Source organism: Equus przewalskii, chromosome 1 (genome assembly GCF_037783145.1).
Source record: "Equus przewalskii isolate Varuska chromosome 1, EquPr2, whole genome shotgun sequence".
NCBI lineage: Eukaryota > Metazoa > Chordata > Mammalia > Perissodactyla > Equidae > Equus > Equus przewalskii.
In genome coordinates this window covers 159,928,867-159,951,986 of record NC_091831.1, presented here as the reverse complement: position 1 = coordinate 159,951,986, position 23,120 = coordinate 159,928,867, and the positions used below count along the sequence as shown (strand labels likewise).

General features: G+C 41.9%; 1 long non-coding RNA gene and 1 gene segment (V, D, J or C); one reads left to right on the top strand and one right to left on the bottom strand.

The window, feature by feature from the left end:
- Window positions 1–23,120, bottom strand: part of LOC103543748 (T cell receptor alpha chain MC.7.G5-like) — a 440,107-nt gene that overhangs the window by 235,527 nt on the left and 181,460 nt on the right.
- On the top strand, window positions 5,223–22,401 carry LOC139077633 (uncharacterized). The gene is made up of 2 exons (XR_011530192.1): window positions 5,223–5,354; window positions 21,947–22,401. It is a non-coding gene; the product is annotated as an uncharacterized lncRNA (long non-coding RNA).

Sequence of the window (23,120 nt, the reverse complement as noted above, 5' to 3'; positions counted from 1 at the left end):
GTCAGTCAATGCTCGTTCATGGATACTTATGGAAGTCAGCTGAAGAGATTAGTAAAAAAGATGACTAAATAATTTAACAAAAACTTAGGAACTATTCTTGAGAGTACTCCTTCAAATTACAAGTGTGCAATATTGTTTAAAAAAAGTCTTTTAAAGGAAATTTTTTGTTGTGGACATCACGAATACTCACTTGCAGAATAAATGTCAAAACCACAGTTCTAATATTTTGTGAATAGGAATTGTGGTTCAAAATGCTTTAGTGACAGCTTCATATATGGATTCATAATGTGCTATAATTCAGACAACTGAGACACAAGTGAGTTTGATATGCTCTGGAAAAACATGTGAAGATTAAAAAAAGCAGCTTTATTGAAGACAAATACATTGATTTGAGATGCTTATGAAGAATTTGGATAAAATTTATGAACTATGAGAATGGAAAAAGCAGTATTTGAAAATTAATATACTGTTTTGAATAACGTAACTTTAAATATGTTTCTGTAACTAAATTAATATATTAAAAAGTTTTAAAGCAGAATTTGACAATTTCATTTATACCTGTAAGTGTTTATATATTCATTTTGGCCACAAACCTTATTTTGAATTCTTTATTTGAGGAAGTGGGGGCATACTTCAGAGTTTGTATACTTATATATATATATAGCTTTTCTATATGTTTCTTCATATACACATATGATAATTTGAAATAACAAAAAGTTTATAAGTACAGATATATTGATCATACCAATTTTTATAATAGCAAAAATGTGGAAGCTGCCTAAATTCTCAGTCATATGAGAACTGAATAAGTAAACTATAGTTTGTTCCTAGGTACAATATTAATGTACCTTATTAAAAATACTGATTAGGAAAAGTATCTAATAGGATAGAGAATTGATTACATAATGTTAAAAAGGATACAAACTGTATATGGAGTATGATTACGTATACAGAGTATGTAATAATCTATACAATGAAAAAGAAAATTGGGATGGAATATGCCAAAATAATAACTGTGTTGCTTTTTGGTGGCAGTCCTGATTTTCTTTCAACATAGAATATTCTGTAATGAGTTTCAGGGAGGAAAAGAGCTTAAGTCATTTAGTTCTCGCTCCCCCAGTTGACAACCTTCCCAGTGGAGTCATCCACCTGAACTCTCTCTCTGACAAGGGTGTTTGTTTCACTGCTGAGTGGCTTTCAACTATTACAAAGCTATTCCTGCTATTGAAATGAAATCTCTTTTTTCAGATATCCTTTTTTCCCCCCTTCTGTCCCCAAAGTTGTCCTCTGCTTCAGGCCTCTCTCCACCAGCAGGTTAATGTTCTCTTTGGCTCTGTGCTCCAGCTGGGCTTCTTCCTGGACACGGAAAGAGGAGTGACTGCTCTGGAAGACTCCAGACTCTCCTTGTATGATCCACACTGAGCCAACAAATGAAGGGAGAACAAATGTTTGTCATTCATTTTGGGCAGTGTTCCTCCAGCTTTGGAAATTCTGTCTTGGTCACTTTAGTCTTTAGCTTATGGCATCCTCTCTATTAAAATACACTGCCCCTCCCTCCCACCCAACCTCAGAAAAGCTAAAGCCTCCATCTATTTTCATCACTTACTAAATAGTATGAATTGGTTTCACGTCATTTCTTGACGTCAGGTTTTGAGGGAAATAGAATGAAAGCATATGAGAAACATTATGGGGAGGAGGGTACAAGGAAATGGCACAGAAAGATGAGAATGGGGTTCCCTGGAGGGCCTAGTTTACAGTCGGCAGAGGGCTGGCAGCTGGCAGCCTCCCTTAGCAATTGCCAAGATTCTCCATTATTCTAGCCACAGCTAAGGACTTTTTGGTTTTTTGAGGGTTCTGCAGGATTCAAGAATTCTGCACTCCTTAAATTCTCACTTTCTTTCACAGACTCAAAGAAAACACACATCCTAAAAGCGGACTTTATACTCTCTGGGAGATTAGGTTACTATCAATTCAAGTGATAAATACTCTGAGTCCACAACAGGATTTTCCCTGGTATGTACGTCTTTGTTTCTCTCTTTGCACTTTGTCCCTGCCCTTCCTATCTTTCTTAGCTTTACTAAGTAGTCAGTGCACAGTAAGGACCCTTCTTGAGGCAAAAAATAGTAAAAGAAATCTACAGACTTAGGGAAAGCCAGGGTACACTCTCTCACAGACCGTTGCGGTACCAGAACATCGTTGCGAGACGTGGCACAAACTAGCAATGATATTCCGATCAGCACAATCCCCATCACCATTGCCCTACATGTGGAGAGAGGAAAGGTCCTGCTGCTCATGGCTTTCAATGCCTTTCCAGTGTATGATTATCATGTGAGATTCAGAGATGGGCAAGGTCAGTGATAAAGGAAAGCATAACGTCAAAGCTTTGGATAAATCTGCAGGATTTCCTAAATTACAAGTAAAGTTGTAATATCTACTTTCCATTAATTCCCTTAACTCTCAGTCTTCTTAAATCTTGGTGGCAGACTCAGCCTTCTACCTCCCAGCAGGAAACATTAAATCCCTGAAGACGCTCAGGAGAAAGTCTCTGAGTCTCTCTCTTTGAGCAGGTGTTAAATGACTAATGGATTACAAGTATGGGAATTTCTAAGAAGCCAATTCTTACGCCCTGCCTAGGTAGATGCTTCCTGGGTAGTTCGTGGTTGTGACTCCCATCCTTTGTGACCTGGCTAAAAGTCAACAGCTTTTGTTCTCTGAATTGGAAATCAAATGTGAGATGTGCAGGGGTACAGAAACCGTAGGATGTGGACATCGGGATCCAGGGTACCTCCTAAGAAAGATGCATCCCTTGGCTTAGGCAGCTAGTGAGAAGAGTGAGTCAGCAGAAGATATGAGCAGTTTTCCACCACGCAAGCCCCATCCATCGCACCACTTTCCACGCCTGTCTTAGAACACAGTCTCTTCCAGGTCTATTCACCAATCTGTATATTCAGGTCTGACTACTGGGATCAGTCTGATGGCACAAACAATGCTGAACAAGGAGATCCTTCCTCCAGATGTGATGGAGACCAGATGGCTTGGGGTGTGGAAGCCAAAGAGCCATGGCAGAACCATCCTAACCCCTCCTGGCAAACTATCTATCCAGAGAGAAATCATTGTAGAAAGAGAATATCTCTTGCTTCTTTCATTATAATAGAGGTGAACAAATCCTGGTGCAAAATTGTCTTCTTTCCATACAATCAATCTGCACTGATAGTTGTTGTTTAACGTATGTAGGATAGAGTTTCAATTTTAATCAGTGAATTCTCTATATGCAGAAATAGTGTACAGGTACTGGCAGAAATACATCCAGATGGAAATATGGGGTGATTAGAGACCTGTTTATACATAGCCCTTTGAGGCTTTGTATTGGAGAGACGGGAAACTTTTACTCTGGAGTCAGATTCACTTACTTTACCTCGAGCCTCCAGACTAACACAAGCCTATGTTGATTTGTGCCAGGTTGTGAGTAGATTAGGTCTGCCATAAATACATGATGCAATGAGGTGTGGTATTAGGAGCACAAAAGTAAACCAGAGAGTTGGGGTTTTCTAAGGTGACAATGCTTCTCTCGTCCATCAAAGGCGTGTGATCTGGATAGCTCCCATTACTCTCTATTCCCTCGCATGCTAAGGCATTGAAGCCTTTGGAGCTTCACAGGTTTCATATATCCTATAGAATTGAAGATTCAGTTGTGAGCCTTTACAGGGGTGATATGTAGTGAGCCCAACCTTTTCCAATGGCAAATTACAGTGATGAAATAGCTGGACCTGGAGTTAGGTAGAATCTTTTGAGTCTTTCTGAGTCAGACACCTTTAAGGGTCATAATATCAATGAAGTACAGGCTCGGTCCCAAAATGCTGCTCAGGAGACAGGTCTGTGAGAAAAACACCCACAAATGGCACAAGGGGGTGCTAACTTTTCAGATCTGCATGGGTTGGATTAGGACTGAGAAGCAAAGAACAGGAACCGGAAAGGAACTGTTTTGTATCATTTTACTTGTTGAGATGCAAATGGTCTCAGGACATCATTTTGGAAGGTGTAAGGCTCAGGGTGAGTGAGACTTGGAGGAAGAACTGAGAGGTGGAAAGTTTGTAGAGTATCAACAGCGTGTGTGTAGATTTCAAAGAGGAAAGTATGATTTTAGAAGGTCGAGGCCCAAGGATCAAGATTGGAGAAGATATTTAGAAATAAATTTGGCATAAGACACTAAGTGAATGACTGGGTATGGAGCAATCACATTGGGAGCATGTTTTCTGAGTATACTGCCTCAAGCTAGTTCAAGCTTGAGCTCTTTGCTCCCAATAGCTGCTGGGATAGCAGAGAAGTGGAAGAGGAAATCTCTCCATAGAGTTTTCTGAAGATATCAAAATTTAACTTGTAAATTGACCTTGTAATGGAAATGAGAATGCACAGGAAAGTCTTTTGGAAGCTAGCTTCAGAAGGGAAATACTAGAAAATAAAAAAAACCCAGAAGATTTAGAGAAAAAGAGGAAATTCCAAGCTTAGTGAATGGTCAGATTTAACATAGTTTGGGACATATAATTTTCCATCAGAATATTAGTAACAACGTTTCAGTCAACTTGAGTCTGGATGTGATGTTTTTACTCAACTTGTGTTGAGTGAAAATGGCAGCTGCTATTTTGTGTGAGTTCAGTTAGCGATTCATAGGGGACGGTTAGTCTGAACCTCGCTTCTGTTTGACAGATCCTCTGGCTCAGAAACACATTGAGGGTCTCGTTTTTTTTCAGGTCTTTTGTTTTTTAGATTCTGTTCAGGGTTGTTGTTATAGCTCAGGTCCTCTCCTTTTTCATCCTGTGTATATATGATGCGGGACTCCCCGTATCAGCGACACAGATGACTTATTTGCAAGCCTTTCCTAAGATCTAGTTTATATCAGTACCTCAAGTAGCTTAAAGATTGGATTCTGAGGCTATAATATTGGAATATAGACTTCCTAGTCTTTTTCTTACTGTCCCAAAATATAACCAGATAATCTTGAGTCTAGTTATTTGGGAGCCAAATTACTTTCTTGCAGAAACATTCTAAAGAGTTACTTTAGAAAACCTAGGAAAGTATAAGACTAAAGGCAAGCCACAGCCTGAAGCCCAAGCTGCTGACTTGAGCACAGATGGAAGAATAACAGCCAAGAAATACGAGGTCTTTGGCTCCATTCCCAGAACTGCCAGGCTAAGACCTTGGCAGAGACTCAACAGGAAACTGAACTCTATTTGCATATCCTTTTATACATGGGAGATTAAAAGCTTCAACCTTGAGTGATCACAGTTTTTGAGAATCAGGATGAGGCATTAAAGAGGAGGAGTGTCCCAAGGGAGGTAAACTGGAGGCAAAGCAAGGTAGGTGTGAGGTTAGCAATGATTTTCAATTCCCTTTGATTCATCATGAGTGTATGTCATTTAGTTCTTATTTTGACTTTATCTTTATTGGGTCAAATAAAGGAATCAGCTAGGCAGGAATGTGTGCTTCCCAATCTTGGGAATCTGTCAAATTGATCTCCTTTGTCCCACAGCTACTTCCTTCTCTTTCTTGCTGGACAGAGACCTATAGCTTGTTAGTGCTGAAGGAATCTTAGAGATTGTCTAATATAAACTCTATTGTACAGATGAGAATCTGAGGCTCATAGTGGTTACTTGGCTTATCTAAAGTCAAACAAAAAAGAGGTAAGAATTCTGACTCCCCAAATAATTCTTTTTCACCTGGCTGCTACCTCTTCTTAGCAGGTGGAAGTCTCCTCAGATCTCAGAAAGCTTCTTTCCAGCATGTGATTTGGCTCAGATAAACTTCACTATCTTCTCCCATGGAGTATGCATTTCTAGCATAGGACAGCTCTGATTACCTGGCTTTTCTTCCCAGTTCCGATAGATAAGATCCCAACAGTTCTTTAATAGAAGAAGCCAGAGGACTAAAATGGGGATGTTCATCTTCAGGATTCATTTAGGGGAACTTGGTTTTCTTGGCCAGGTTCTAGAGTGAAAACTAATCTCATGTAGAAAGCTTAGGCAGCATAAGGATGGACAAATGTCACCCTCACAGGTTAGACTCTAAACTTTATAGCTTCCTTTTTAAGGTTGGGAAAAGATCCCTCTATTCCTAAAAGGGTACATTAATTAAATGTGTCCTAAGCCTGAGGAGGCCCCACAGGAGAACAGTCTCAAAGCTGGATGAGGCAGAGCTTTCTGAAAATTGAGACACCACTTTGTCCAGCTGTTGTTTTAGATATCTGAACTAAATCTGTTGGAAAAAAGTTTGGCTTGAAAAATTCATTCTTCTTGTTACTTCTGGTAAAGCTGAGACTGAATTAGGCCACTTTCATGTGGTACAGACAAAGGGCGATGAAGATGCAGTGTGTTATTGGGGACCCAGATACTCACAATAATGGACTTCTCTTTGTGACTTTCACCATTATTAGTAGAGAAAGAGTTTAGAGAGCTTGTGCAGGAAGAACTTTCCTGATGAGTTATTTTTATGAAAAATGTGCTGGCAGCATGATTGGATTTCTTGGTTTGCAAAAATTCTAGTGGTCATTGTCAATGTTCCCTCCCATACTAGATCCTTGATAACTTTCTCTTCTGTGTAAAAACTACTCTCCTTCAGGTGATTAAGAGTTGAGAGGGAGGGAGCATTAGCATTATTCAGCACCTGTGGTGTGCCAGTCACCCAACCATGCCAGGTGCATTCTAGCAATTATTTCCTTTAATCCTTGCAAGAACTCTATGAAATAGATGCTTTTATTTGTGTTTTATGCATCAGGAAATAGAGGTTTAGAAAAGTTAAGCAATCTTGTTCAAGGTCACACATGAGTAAATGAAGGGTTGTCATTCTCGTCCATTTTTGTCCAATTTGAGAGCCCATACTCTTTTTTACTATTAAAAGAGCTCACATATGAAAACGTATATGCAGGTTAGAGACCAAATTTTTAAACTTGTTCGTTTTAAGACAAGTAAAGAAAGCTTGCTAAAGTTTGGGATAATTTTCAGATTATTGTTTTTAAGTTCAACACACAGTAACATTTTTTGTGAATGAGCATATTTATTTTTGTATATCACTTTACCCATCTGCCTTGTATTGCCGCCTATTTAAGAGAGGAAAATACTTCTACTTAAACTGTGCCATGAAACTTTTTGTTAACACAATAAGGATGTTTTCATAGATATGCAAATGTGGGTTGGATTATTAAAGGTAGTTACCTGGAACTCAGGGGAAATCTCATTCTCATCTTTCCTTCGCTTCAGCGTCATTACATGTTTTGCTCTTTCTGTCTCTTTCCTCCAATGTCCTGAAAGTCAAGGGCTAAGAAAAGCGACTACGATGGGTGGCCAGCCCCACCTGAGAGGCAAGTGTAAGTTAGACTTTCTGACCACTCAGTCATTATTCAGAACAATCCCTTTGGCCAACAGGGCTTCTGGAAGAGTCTCTCAGGACAGATTCCATAGGGCCCCCATCACATCTCTCCTCACATTTCTGGATGCAGTACGTTGGAAGGTGAAAAGAGTGGGAAAATTCAAAGCAGCAAAGTGAAGCAGTGGTGTTTCACATGAGAATAAGAGAGTAGTACCAAGTATGATCAAGATGGAGATGTAGATCAGGGAGAGGGAGATCCAGTCAGAGAAAGATCCCTGATCGTACACGCAGATTCTCCTTTAGTTCTGCCTACCAGGGAGATGTCCATCCCCCTCAGTTTCTCTATGGTTCACTGAAGTGAAAGCACAATAATACTCAGCTGGATACTATGGTTTCAGTGTGTTGGTTTGTAGATATAACTGATTGTTGATGTTATTCCGAGAGATAAATTTTGCCTCCATGGAAGATGTGTCATGCTTAATCTCCCCTGAAGGACTAATTCTGGAAACATATTCACGTGGTCTCTCTGGAACTTGGTGGTAGTTGTTCATCCAGCAGAGTCTAAAGTTAGACCCAGAGGTATTGCAGATGACCACTAAGGGTCCCCAGCATTTCTCATGATCCTCCCCAAAGCCACCAGCTGATTCAGTGATTGGACCTCTGGAAAAAAGAACGCACTGATAAGAATTGTAAGAGACAGACATCGTACTACCTCAAAAATGATGACTGTTGCATCACCATAGAGGAACATCACAAGGACGGTCTTCCTAGGAAGATACCGTATGTTGGAGACTGCAGGTTGAAGAGTGCCCATAGCCATACCATGAAGCTTTCAGTCTGCTTGGATGCAAAATGTAAGGGCAGGATCATTGGAATCCAATAGGAAATAGCTCTGCCCTCCTTGCATGGTTTCCTTTTATAGAATAGAGCCTACTACAGTTAGAAAAGACTCTGGGAAGGTATTGAACCCACTCTTTTGCCCATAGACATGATTAAAAATCTAGCTTTTAATAAGTTCCAGAAAAAGGAGACTCTTGAGTTGTGTGGTACAGTACCTCTGCAGGCAGGCTGCCTGGGCTTGTGTCCAGGCTCAGCTACTCACCAGCAGTATGCCCTGGGAAATGCCTTAAACTCTCCTTGCTTCAGTGTTTTCATCTGTAAAATAAGGATAATATTTCCTCTGTACTATAAGGGTAATCAGGATCATCTGTAAAATAAGGATAATAGCAATGGGTTGCTGTGAGGATGAAACAAATTAAATTGTAAACTACTCTGAAGAGTCACTTGAATATAGAAAAGCACCCCATGACTTAGGCCATCAATTATTATTATTACTAGCACTTCTTTACAGTTGTTGGTAATTTTATTTTCAAGGATATTTTCATTTTTAATTTCTTCTTGCTGAAATTTCAGAATGTTTTCTGTTTTTCTCAACTCACAGGAAGTGAGGATGACTCATCATAGAGTCAGAGAAGGTGAGAACTGGAAGGGACCTCAGGCTGTATCAGTTCCAGCTTCTTCACCTTATAAATGAATCTGGGCAGATGAAATGATGGGCTCAAGATCTCACAGGGCAGAACTAGATTTTTGAACACATGTTCCAGTCTAGTGGGTTTCTTTTCCATTGTATAAAAACTCTTAATATGCCACAATTCAACAGTCTAATTTCTCCAAAACTTACTCAGGGTGACTCAGGAATGTGCCAGACTTGTGACTCTGGGGGAGGAGCTGGCATTAGATATTATCTATATTATATTATGTTGAATATAACAATATTGTTATTCTTATAACCTTATAGCATCTCATTGGCTTTCTTTTCCTTAACAGCGTTGTCGTATTGTTGACTTGCACTTATTTTGAGAAAGAAAGGAAGGGAGATTTTATCTCCTAATGGAAGGCAGGCTCTGGCCATTGATCCATCCATTCCTCAGCAGAGGAGATCAGAGGCATTGATGTGGGGACAAGGGGCAAGGAGTGAAAAACAGGGTCCCTAATGAGTGGAGTTTATTTAGGTTGAGATGAAAGACAGGGAAACGGGCTTTCTTCTTTCACCCTGGAACATGTACTGAACACCTGCTATGTGCTCAGCATGATGCTAGGTACCCATAGGAATGCAAAAGGACCCAGGTCAGGTTTTGAGGTTTCAAGGGCTTTCTTTAGAAAGAAGTATAAAGCGAAGACTGAACTGTGGTCAAGTCCTCTGGGGTTCCTTGAGGGCTCTGTACTCCCACAACACCAATGAGATTTCTTATTCTTCAAGCCGCAAAGGTACTATAAGGGGCTCAGCTTGGCTGGGAGGAGAAAGATTTTCCAGCTGACTGGAGAGGAAACTAGCATAGCAGGGATGTGGACTGGAAGTACCTGGGTAATAGGGGGCTTCCCTGTGGCAACCAGGTGCCAGGGTGTGGTAGAAGGAGTTCTTGACCAGGAGTTGGGAGACCTGCGCTCTTTTGGCTTTGCCGCTAGCTAGTTGTGTGATGGTGGAAAAGTCACTTAATTTCTCCATTCCTCAGTTGCTGCATATTCAATTGAAGAGGTTGAACCAGGAGGTGATTAAAGTTTCTCCCTGTTCTAACACTTTGTGTGTGTGTGTGTGTGTGTGTGTGTGAGGGGTGGGGAGGTGGTAGCAGTAGGGCTGTAGGGGTGAGGAGGATATCTTTTGTATGGAAAACATAATGATGGTTTGGATGCTGAGAAATGGATGAGCTGTGAACTCAGAGATTTTTAAGTTGATTCTTACTACAGAGGAGGGTTATTGCTACTGTGCCACCTCTCTGACTTCAATTTACAGTGACTGTTTTACTGATCCCTTCGTGGTTCTTTGTGTCTTTATTTCTAAACTTGGTGCATGAAACCTGTCTTCACCTCTTTAAATGACAGAGGCAGTTAGTCCTCTATCAATCACTCATGACTATAACCTGTGCTATGTAAACACAGTCGAGGTCTATACGTATGAGGAAGCCCAGGACATGACAGAGCTTCTGACAACGTACGCTCGGCTGTGTCCCCTCGGTATTGTCTCTGTGGATGCTGACTTTACTTCTCAGTGCATCTGAGTGTTACTGCTCACTTCTGTCAGGTGGCAAGTGAAGATGGAATCTACCTGTAGGGCCTACCCTGGGCAGATCCAGAAGTCCTAGAGGGTGAATCCCCAAAGCTTTGCTAAGAATTGTGAAGACACCCCAGGTTTCTCCCCAGGTACTCCAAATTCCTCAGGTTTATCTGTGGCTGGCTTCCTGGAGATGAGGAAAAGCCCAGAACAACACTGAGTTGAAACCACGTTTTATTTCAGATTTTCAGTCTATTGGGACAGTTTTTGGGAGGTATGTCGATTTGCAAGTGTGGATGAGGCTGCAGATTCTCTCCTGGGGCTGCTGGAGTAGAGTCATCTTGTGGACCATGAAGAGAACTGCATCATCCCATTTGTATACTCTCCTTTATGGTTGGGAAGAAACACTCATCGATCCGTAGAATGTGGTCACTTAAGAAGAGAGAGAAGGACAAAGGCTTAATGTTACATGTCCCATATTCCATTTGGCAATAATCCGATTCTACCATCTTTCTTTTCATGTTTCTACATTTTGACCTTTTCAGGACTGCTTCCTTCCCACTTTGTGCTATATAATGGAATTCTAACACTGGTCTGGAATAATGAAAGTCTGAACTATAGGTGAACGAGCTCTTAGCAAGAGAAGAAAGGAAAATTGTTGCCTATTCCTCTAGGCTACAGAAAAGCTGATATTATTATGTGTCATAAAACTGAACATGAAAATGTTATGTCCAATAGAAAAGTCTGGGAAACACTCAGACCCCAAATATTGCTCTCCCTGTTCACCCCCGGGCCTTTGCTAAGTTGTGACCTCCCTGTGGTCTTTCTTGACCACCTGTTTTAAAATAGTATCTCCCTCAGCCACCTGATCACATACCTTATCTCTCTCCCTGCAAGTCTTCTCCATGGCAATTATCACCATATAATGTATATTTTACTTATTTTATTTCGTATTTATTTTCACTAAAATAAACTCAGGAGCTTCTGAGTACTGTATTCCCAGTGTGTCTAGAAAAGTACCTGGCACATAGTAGGTACTTAATCAATTGTTATTGAATGATTAAATGAATCTTTATATGTTATATTGTTATATTCTATGAAAGCAATTTTAATCTCCAAAAGTCTACACTTTGGATTGGTTTTCTTTCTTAATAATTTATTGCCCTAGTAATGTATTTATACTGACATTTCTTTTTCTGAAAGTTATAAATATTCTTGAGGTTTTGTCCTTAGGCCAGAAAAGGATAATTTAAACTTTTGTATTCTCCCACATGTATGTGGGTAAATAGAAAATTTATGGCTTTTAGATTTCTTATTCAAACACAGAGTTTGAGAACCTGCCTTATTTGAATTAATACAAGCAGCTGCATTTTGGCTTGGTTTCCCTTATCCTGTCTCCAGGTCTTTTTCCTATTGAGTATGTTGTGCTGAGCGGCACACTGCTCCACAGGCCGACTGCTGCCTTGGGAGCCCTTGAGCATCCAGGATGTGCCTTCAGAGAATTCCTCCAGTATTTGATACGCGCTACTGTACACCGTTACCATTCATAATGTATGAGTTTGTGTGAATTGCTAAAAACATAAGACCACAAGGGCTTCTGGTTCTTGGAGAACATCAAAATCACTTGGTGGTGGTGGTTGTGGTGGTGATGGTAAAATGAGGGCTAGTTAGGAATTGCTCTTTTATTTAGGAAATGTGTGACTGTGGCTTTTAGTTACAAATTTGTATATCCCAGCAAGTCTGGAGAGAAAGTTTGCAAAATTCCTTTGTGAAATAAAGTAGAAATGTTCAGCTTTTTCAGTGACAGTCCAAGACTCAGGGCCTGGAGCCTTGGGATGAAAAGGAGAGAAAAGGTGGCAAAAGGAAGAAGGCTGCCATCCTCCCCATTTTACCCCTGCCGTGGGGGGATGTCCAAGGAGCATAGGAGCATTGATGTCTGTTCTGCAGGAGTAAGTTCTTTGGTGTTCTACAGTACTCTATCAGCAACCCTTCAGAGAACCTTCCACAGTCCCCAGCATTTTGTTAGTGGATAGACAAGGCTTGGAGAAAGCATCTCAGAGGACAAAGTCAGCCCCAGTCTTGTGCACCATTGCATCTCCAGCATCCAGCACAGTGTGGGGTGCATGGGCCTCACTTACTTGTTCCTTCAGTGCCCGCTTTGTGCCAGACTTATTCTAAGTGCTGGAGTGAAGGCAATGAATGAAACAGGCAAAATCCCGTCCATCATGAAGCTTGTACGCCACTGGGAAGCTAGATGACAAATAAATAAGCAAGTAAAATATACAGCACATCAAATGGTGATAGATGCTATGGAGAAAAATTAAGCAGAGAGGAGAGATGGTATTTGCTTGAGGAATGAATGAATTACTCTGGCAAAAAAGTATTAGAGATGCATAAGCCTATCATTTAAATTAATATTTGGGGAGCAATACGTTGAACTGAAGAGTAGGAAAGAAGCCTCTATTCTGAAGTTTCTTCACTTGTCAGTGTGGAAAATTTATTAGCCAGCACTTCCTGTCTGAGACACTGCAGCAGGCTAAGATTCTACCTAAAGTGGAGAAAGTTTGATTTGGACTCAATTCTCTTCTTTGCACAGTGGCTCCTGCACCTTAATTCACTGCAGTGCTTTCAGGTGTCAACTTGCTCATTTTGAATGCAGAGAACTGTGAATGATGGATCTTGAGCCCTTTTGCTGCCTCGCTATAAGTGATAACAAGTCAGTGAAAATGGAAGAGGCGCACCTGGATGCCTTGCCTCACAGTACAGATTTATATGGATGGTAGTGTTAGCAATTCTACGGACCTGCCAGAGCCTGTGGAATTTCTCCAGCTCCCGTCACACTAGCCCCAGACCCCTGTAGGTCTGTAGCTGCCATTCCAGGTATGCCTCTGAGAAAGAAAGGAGAAGGCAGTGAATGCATAGCATCCCAGAGAATCTAAGGGAGTCCAACAAGGTATTAACATTGACAAGCTCCAGAAGGGAGGAATACGTGGGTCCATTTCCCACGTTGTGACCTGGGAGAAAAGCTGCTGACTTCAAAGTGGTGTTCAGGTGTGTGAGTGGCAGAGGGTTGGGTAGCAGCTGTCCTCTCTCAGCCAGGGGAGTGCAGCATCATGGGAGAACAACATGGATGCTGAAATTGCAACTGGTGTTTTAAAGCAAGTGAGGGAGAGGAGGGATATGGGAAGAGTTAGATGCTTCCACCCTCAGCCCCTCTTCTGGGGACCGGCCTAGGAGTCAAAGGCAACCTCTGCATCACACAGATGACTGGACTTCACACAACTCTTCCCAGCTGTTCTTTAATTCGGGTATAGTAGAGGTGATATCTTTCTTTAGTCTATCCCACAGCCCCGAGCCCAGCGCCAGGACCATCAATCTTTGACTCAGACCAAGATCCTGGCTCTGTTTCTGTGACCTTAGCCAAGCTATCCAGTTTCTCTGAGGCTCAATATCCCCATCTATCAAACAAGACTGACCATAATGACCACATGGGGTTGCCATAAGGGTGAAGTGAGTCCACACCAGCAAAGTGGCTGCGTCTTGTTGGCACTCAGTAATTTAGTTCACTTTCTCCTCAATTATTCCACTTTATAGTTTACTTTTTCTTACGATAAATAACATTTGTTGAATAGCTACTGTGTGCAATGCAATGTACTTACTTTCTATGATTAACTTTTTATAACAACACTGTGAAGTTAGAAATCTTATTTACCCCATTTCAAAGATAAAGAGATACAGATGATTTTAGAAGATGGTGTGAAGCTTATGTCAGGATCACAAAATCTCAGTTAGAAAACATTTGAGATGTCATCTGGGACCACTGCTGCATTATCTCAGCCTCTTGACAGATGGTCACAGAGCATCAGTTTGAACAGGTCTGGTGGAAAAGGCACAGCCCCTGATGTTCCTTATTTCTGACACATCTGGAGATGGCATTCTCTATGGTCTCTCCTCCCCCGCTCCAATCACATACTGTGTCCTCTAGGATAGATTCCCGACGTCTGAAACCTGTTGCTCCCCTTTGCCAGCTGTGGTAACTTGGGCAAGTGTTTTAGCTTTTCTGTGCCTTAGCGTTCTCATTTGTAAACTGGGGATAATAGAAAGTGCATCATAGGGTCGTGGAGAGGTTTAAATGGTATAACACAGGTAAAGTGCTCAGAAGAGTGCCTGGCACATAGTAAGAACCCAACAGATGTTAGTTATTATACAGCTAACATACAGTTTTATGGATTTGTCCAGATATTTTTCATCCTCCTTCTCGTCAAAGACATTCTTCCTAGTCTCTGTCAGAGGGAACCAATGGGTCTCTTCCCAGGGATCTATCTTGCAGGCTTTATAAAACCATGGTTCCAAAACTTTCAAAACAACTGCGTAACTAATATCCAAATGTCATTCTTTTTCCAACGTCATGATTTCAAACTTGGAGAAGAATTGTACCTTTTTAGTCTTGGAGATGCACTCCACCTTTGTTTTTATTCATTAAAAAAAGAATAACTGGATATGAGTAGCAGGCAGTGGGCTTAGTGAGTTGTGAGAGGGCCTGTGTGGTAACTTGGATACATCCTAGGAAGTTTGGGTCCAAACTCCTTTCTCAGAATGTGGAGCTCAGGGTGCCCCATCTGGATGGGGATCTGGGAACCCGATTTCATCCAAGGGCAGAGTCAATATCCAGAGCCTTGCAGACAGTCCAACCAAATAAGTAATCCAACAGAGTGAAGCAGAGAGGTAGAAGCCAGGTACAGGCCTATGTTGAACCCAGGACACTAGGACAGAGTCAGTCGGTTTGGAATGGAGAGTAGAAAATAGAGATTTTCTGAAGGCTTGGAAGGTAGTTGTTTGGGGAGATAAATGATGAGAGCTCATGGGGAGTCATGGATGAAATGCACAGAACAGTTATACTTTATAACTATATGTATTATATATATTATGTGTATATATATATATGTGCATATATAGTTATATATATGGATATATATAGTTTTATATCTATCTATCTATCTAACCATCTCTCTCTCTCTGTGTATATATATACTTATGAAAGGTCAGGCAGAATCATGAGAGATGAAGGATTGGGAAGATCCTTGGTGGAACATGAAGAGTCCTGACTGGAGCCCACTATGTGTCTGGCAAACACTCGTCAGCCTCTTTGTACCTCTATGGAGGGTAGGATGTTTGATTAGAAGGGTTAGTTAAAGAAAGTTTTCCCTACACATTGCCTGAGTTAGTCCAATGAGGCTTTAAAAAATTTTTATTTTAAATAAAAAAATATTTTTACAACTTTATCAAGATATTCTCAATGTACAATAAACTGTACACATTTATAGTGCACAATCTGGAGAATTTTGATATACCTATACATCCATGAAACCATCACCATAATCAAGTTACTGAACACATCCATCACCACCAAAAGTTCCAGTGAGATATTTAATAAGGTGAATGGTAGATTTTCTAGACAGTGCCAGAAGGAAGGCCACAGGTTCAGCCTCAGAATAGGCTGTCAATCATCTAAGTCTGGAAAAGTATATTGTTCAAGATAAAAGTGGAGTTTAAATTAAGCTATCCAAAGAAGTATAAGGAAGTGCCAGTGGAAGAAATTTTCAATGTTTTGTTTCTAGCACATATGGAAGAAGAAGTATAGAGGTAGAGATGGAAGGGAGGGCAAAAGGTTATATTCAGTCAGCAATCATCCAAACAATACAGAACGCTAGAGATAGAATCTTGCCCTACACGTTGGGCAAGATGATAGGCAGTGCATGCTATTGATGTTGAAGGAGGGAGGAGTCTTTCCACTTTCCCACCTCCTCCCCTAGAGCAGCTAGATTCCTGGTGTATACAATGGAGCAGAAACTGGACATCACCCATAGTTACTTTGGAAAGCGCCCCTTTAATCTATGTCGTAGCCAAAGCACTTGGGGTGTGTGGCCAAATCTTTTATGAAGCTCCAAGAAAACTGCTAAGAGTGTACAATAAATGCTACAATTCCTGACTTTGGCTTTGTCTCTCTTCTCTCCTGCTCCACACTGGACCACACCCCGCTGGAAGTTGGCTATCTGAGTACCAGGGGAGTGCACGGGCAGAAGAGTGACCGAGGCTGAAGGAAAGGGCAGGAATGTCAACTTTCTCTGGCACCATTTCTTAAACTACTTATTCAAGGGAAAATCATGTCCTTGTTGGAAATGCTGTTCTACATATGTCTTCATGGTTTCGGAGCTGCTCAGAAGTGGACCTGCCGCAGGGTGGTAGTCGATGGCCCAGTAGTAAGATCCTTCATCTCTCTCTGATGCCTTAAGGATCTTAAGTAGAACCTGGTTGTTTGAAACATCAGTTTCACCTTGGAATCTGTTCTGGAAACCAGGGCCATACAAGTTCACTTCTCGGTATATGAAAGTCATCGTGTTACCCTGGGTCTTTCTGTACCGGTTGACATAGTGGTTACTGATTATTTCTCCTTCCATGGAGCACCTGAGGGTGGCAGACCCCCCGAGAGACACAGTCACTACTTGTTCTTGAGGCACAACACAACAGCCGATAAGACTCCTAAGATAAAAGACACAGGAAGGGCTCAGTGAGGACTGGGGCTGAGATCACTGAGGAAGGGGCATTGTTCATGAGCGCCAGGCCCTGAGAGCCTTGATGTCTCATTTTTGTTCAGTCTTGCTTGGTTGAGGTTCCAGAATCTGCCTTACCTTCCCACAAGAGGGTGAGATGGATGAGGGAGCAGATCCTTTGCATGGTTCCACTCAGGGACAGCTCTGCCTCTCAACTCACCCTCTGCCTGGTCCCTCCTCTGAGTCAACAACTTCTCTGTGTTGCACTTGTGCCTGAGGAAAACCACCCCTGTTGGCTGCTGTTTTGTTCCCCAAGAGGGCGTTTGCCAATCACAGGAGGCTCATGGAGACTGTTGACTGTTAATGGGATGAAAGGCAACCTTTAAGATTGGTGATGTGGTCTAGATAAGTAAGATCAATTGAGAGGAGGTGAAGGCAGCTTATTTGATTGATGACAAAGTTTCTGCTTCTCACCCTAGAAGTTGTTTGAGGTTGTTGCTCCATTTTCATGTTAGATGTACACGTTGTATGCTCTGTTATTGACGTTTACAGCTGTAATTGAAGGAACCATCAAATGAGGAGATCAATAGTATGTGCACAAAGACCGGGTGTTGTAATCATTGTTGTGTTTACTGTAAACTCCCTCCAGGCCAAATTGGGTAAGAGTGATTCACTCAAGTGTAAAAGAGCAATCCAGTGAGGTACTGTCTCCAAATTTGAGCCAGAGTTTCCTGATCTTTATTGAGCCACTATCTTCTTTTCTGAAGGGTTCTTAAGTCACCAATGTTGAATTACACAAAACAAAATATTGTAAAAAACTTAGAAACTATCACAATATCCCAGAAGCCTAAATTTATATGTACTTCAGAAGAGAGGCACTTTTGAATTCTTGGGACTTACACTTTTGAACATCAAGACCAATAATCTATGAAATTTTAAAATCCAGCAGGTAAATTAATAATGGAAACTGGAGGGTGCAGCAGAAGCTTGGAAGGGGTCACTTGGTATGCAAAGTGGCGGAAGCTAAGGTGGCATCGAATATCTGAGAACGAGTGCAGGACCTAAATACCCATGCTAGTGGAGGACAGACTCGCCTAAGCTCTCTTGTTTTCCCTGGTATGACTGGAACCAGACTGCCTGAGGAAATTCAGATAGAAGCTCCAGTTTGCTTGACCTCATGGTAATTTGCTTTTCCTACCCTTGTGTCTTCTCTTTTTGTAAACTGCACATCTCACCTCTGTTTCTAGAGGACCATTAGCAAATACTCAAGGTGGTCACATTCTTTGAAATTACAAATTACACCATCAGTACCCACCTGTAGGACACAATGGTGCCAATTCTTCACAGTTCTTTGAAAGTTGCAAGGACAGTTTCTCTGGATTTGCACACTTGGTCTTTTTATATCAAGTTGACTAGCTCCTGGCACATCCCATAAATCTAGTCATTTTTACTGTGCACCAGACCCTGAGAATTCATTGATGATTGACAGATGTGGTCTCTTCTCTCTTCTGTAGCATGAGAGTCAGTCATCACTTAATGATTTGCATAATGAATCCTCCACTGCAGCTGTGGTAAGTACTCTGCAGAAGAAGGATTACGAGAGCATGTTAGAGGGGTCGGGATCTGATCAGACGGTCAGGGAAGGCTTCCCTAAAGAAGTGACTTTGCAGTTGAGATTCAAAAGCAGAAGTTACCCAGGTGTGCTAGATCGTGTCTGTTTGTCCCTCCAGACCCACTCTACTTCCTCCTCTAGGAGGCTAAGCTTAATGTACAGCATCCACGTGGGTCCCTCGCCCTTTGGCATCCCATTTAGTTTGGCCAATGGGATACACCATCAGGAGATTAGAGAGAAGGAGAAGAGTGAGGTGGGGTGTTAGTACCCAGATTCCTTCCTTCCAGGCTATGGATTGGCAGTGGCTGCTTTCCTCTGCTGGAGACCACCACTCCTCTCCTACAGCTGCAGGTTCCCGTAAAGGCTCCTGCACTCCACGCTTCAGGCCTAGGGTAGTAGTGGCTTCTCTGTTGCCAGCCCCAGGTGTTTTCCCATCTTTTTCAGTTTCCTATAACCCGGCTGTATTAGTTTCCTATGGCTGCCTTAACAAACTACCACAAACTGTGTGGCTTAAAACAGTAGAAATTTATTGTCTCATTGGTTCTGGATGCTTGAGTCTCCAGAGACCAAGGTGTCAGCAGGCCCATCTTCCCTCTGAAACCTGTAGGGAAATCCTTCCTTGCCTCTTCCTAGCTGCTGGTGGCTTGCTGGCCATCTTTGGTGTTCTTTGGTTTGGCTTGTAGCTGCATCACTTCAATCTCTGCCTTCATTGTTGCATGGTGTTCTTGTGTCTCTGTCTTCACGTACTCATCCTCTTATAAAGACTCAGTCATATTGGATTGGGGCCCACCCTACTCAAGTATGAAATCATTTAACTAATTACATCAATTGCAATGATCTTATTTCCAAATAAGGTCACTTTCTGAGGTACTGGGACGTAGGCTTTCAATGTTTTTTTCTTTTTTTTTTTTGGTGAGGAAGATTGGCCCTAAGTTAACATCTGTTGCCAATTTTCCTCTTTTTGCTTGAGGAAGATTGTCACTGAGCTAACATCTGTGCCAATCTTCCTCTATTTTGTACATGGGACTCCATAGCATGGTTTGATGAGTGGTGTGTAGGTCTGCTCCGGGGATCCGAACCTGCATACCCTGGGCCACTGATGTGGAGCGTGCAAACTTAACCACTATGCCACTGGGCTGGCCCCTGAATGTATCTTTTTTTGAGGGACTCAGTTCAATCCATGACGCTTGCCCATCCCTTTGTAAACGTCCCTTTCTTTAGATTCTGTCCAATCATTCTCTTGAGAATAACCTCTGTCTCCTGCTGGAACTCTGCCTGATGCACCAGGTTTAGGGGGCATGTACAGGGAAAGAGCATTCTATGTAAGAAATGAGGCCTTTAAAAAAAAAAAGTCCTGAGGCAGGAGGAAGTGCAGTAGGCTTAAAGCCACATTAATATCAAAAGAGCAGTTAGCAGGGCTCAAGTAGGCCCATCTTCCTAGATAATTACTGTTGAATTATCCCAAATGATTCAGCAAGTTGTTCTGAAAATTCACAAGAATGTACTTATGTTTATGACTGTGATTTATATCTGCCACAGGTTAGAGGTAATTTTAAGAGGTTATTGCCAATGGACAATGGCAACCTTCCTCTAGGCCTGACTGGGGGAGAGTTAGTATGAACAATAAATCAAAGCCAGAGGTGGAAGATGGTGGGGGTAGACACAAGTGATGATCTGGTGGAAGCTTGGGGCAGAGCGTGCCTAGGAGACATGCTATATCCAGTCAGGGAGAGCCAGGACCTGCCACAGACAGCTTTGCCTGGGCCTGTGCAGGAGCAAGATGGAGCTTGAACACAAACATAGCCTATCTCCTGGTAGAAGGCAGAAAAGTATGCCAGAGGCTTGCCCTTAGACTCCACCTTTCTCAGGTTCTGTGCGGGCAGTGTTCCTTGTGCTTAGTCTTTCTTTCTGTGTCAAGGCCAGCAACGCCCCAGGCCCTGGGGGATATCTGTCCCTTTGTGTGACTTCCAAGGAGTATTAATGTTTCTTTACAGTCTGTGAGGAATAAATGAAAGTATATTTGCAAACACTGGGCTCATTGCTTGACTATTTGTCAGTTTCTTCTTTCCTTGATGTTATCGATGAGGATTATTTTGGGCTGGTTACTTTTAAAAACTGCAGACAGGAAAGAAACTCTGAAAAGTAGAGTTTACTTACCCTTTGTTAAGAGACATTTACATTTGTAAAGGAAATCTCCATCTGTAAAGGTGTCTCCCTCTCTGTACCAGGAAGAAGGGGGAATGACCTTATCTCTAGACACTCTTAATGGGGAAGGCAAGGACTTAAATATGCATAATAATCTTACTCTTGTTTACTCTACTTGTCTGGTAACCTCCTATAACTGACTCCCCCCACCACCAACATCCTCCTTTGTCTTTAGCTGAAGATGATATTTAAGATGGTGGCTTCAACCATTTTGGCGAGTTGCTCAGGTTGCCTGAGCCTCTCCCATATATACATGTTATAAAGCTTTGTTTAATTTTCTCCTGTTATTATGTCTCATGTGAATTTAATTCGTTCTCCAGCCAGAAGAACCCAGAGTGGGTAGAGGAAATGTCTTGGGAGTTGCATGGGATAAAATTTCACTGGCTGTGATGAGGATCAAGCTTGTCCCAGGGAGAGAAGCCCAAGGTGACCTGCCCTACATACCAATCTATATCATCCTCTGGAAGCACAGGACATCCTGACTTAATCCGATCTGATTCTTACCTAGTTATAGGACCACCCAACAACCAGACCCCACCTGCACTGATACCATTTTAACCACTTTTTTTTTTAGCATAATCTTTCCTTTGTCTTGTAAAGAGATAACTCACATACCTATGCCTTAAATTTAGCCCTACCTTCAATCCACGTTTGCAGCTCCTTACTGCCCATGGGTCCTATCCCTATGCTATTCCATACTATTCTGTGAATAAAAGAGCACTACTGCCAGACCTTGAGAGTCCAAGAAAATGTTCTTTTGACTCCTTGACTCACTGAGCATGCATCATTATTGCATAAAAATAAGGATATCTGAGACTTGAACAGTTAGTAGGAGAAGCAAGAGTGGTTTAGGGGGCTTTATCTGTCCTACCCTATTATCTCCATCAGGCTCCTATCTTTGACATCTTTCCCAATCTTGTGTGCTATGAAAATATAGCTGTAACGTAAGTTCCTGAGGCATCTGCCTACCAGATTGCCACCTCTTAGCCCTTCATTTGTGGAAATTTTGAAGTTGCCTCTGAATATAGTGCTTCACAAAGTATAAGTGCTGCCTCACACTTCTTATTTGGTCTGTCTTTACCTCCTGTGCAATCCCCCCAAAGCACTCATTGACTTGCTACTGGTCTTCAAAAATGCTGACTGGAGTGAAATGACTTCTTCTGCCCACAGGATGTCTGACTTGAAAGTGAGTTGCTGTCTACAATATACAAGAAGAGCCAAGGAAGAGCAGTGAGGAGCTCATTCCCAAGATCATGGTCACAGGAGGTGTCACCAACCAACTGCCTCGAGGAACTCAAAGGAGGTTTTGGAAGCACTTAATTGTTTATTCAGTTATGTTAAGAGATGCAATTACCAACTGCTCTGACATAGTCCAAATACTGCTGCGAGTGATGCCTGAGCAGAAGGGCTGAGAAGTGTCCAAGAGTTACCTTTGTGTCATTTTAATGTTAAGATCTCCACCCCAGGAGGAGCTTAAGCCTTATTAGCATAACATGTAATGTATGTGAAAGCACATTTTCAGACTACACCCGCACGAGCTGATTCCCACCTCTACATGTGATGAAGAAACTTCCCTTTTGAATATTCACTCCCCATCCGAAATAAATGGTATCTGTTTTGCCTTGCTTGGGTGCCACAGCTTTGGAAGTGATTGCTCATGGTCTCTTTATTTGCTGCAAATAAATTTTACTTTGTGTGACAGCTACTTCTAGTGAAGGCTTTGATTTCAACTCACCAAGAAGTGAACCCACTTTGGTTCTGTAACAGAGGGACTCCAGGTCTTTGGGTTGTGGCTCTAAAGATAGGCCATATCATTACAGGAACTTCTGCTCCCTTCAGCCTTAACAGACAGAGGAGGGTTAAGAAAGGCATTGCTGACCCTAATACCAAATTGCCACAAGTGCTCCCTGCTTTTCTGTTAGTGTAAGGTGGCGAGAGATGGCTGTAAGGCTGAGGTAGATAATATTTCATTTTCAGGGCCAGGGTGCTGCTTGGGGGTCCCAGGAAAATCAATCAACAGATTACGCAGTGATGGAGGGAGATCTGTTTATTGGTCTCATTGAAAACAGAGGGAAAAATAAAAGATTTGAGGGTGGTGGGGACCTTGGCAAGCCTTCAAATCCCTGTCTCAGCCTTCACTTCTCCATAATCTCAAGCAGAGAGCTGCTTTTCCTGTTTGTCAAGTGGGTTCCTTGAACTCATACTCATTTCTCTGAATTTGCACAAACTGTTGAAAGCAGGCAGCTGGGTAACCCTAGGTCTGCTCAGACAAACCTGATAGAATACTATATATAAGTCTGGGCTGGATGGGGTCCTGGAACTTAGGGGTCCTTTTTTTCACTGC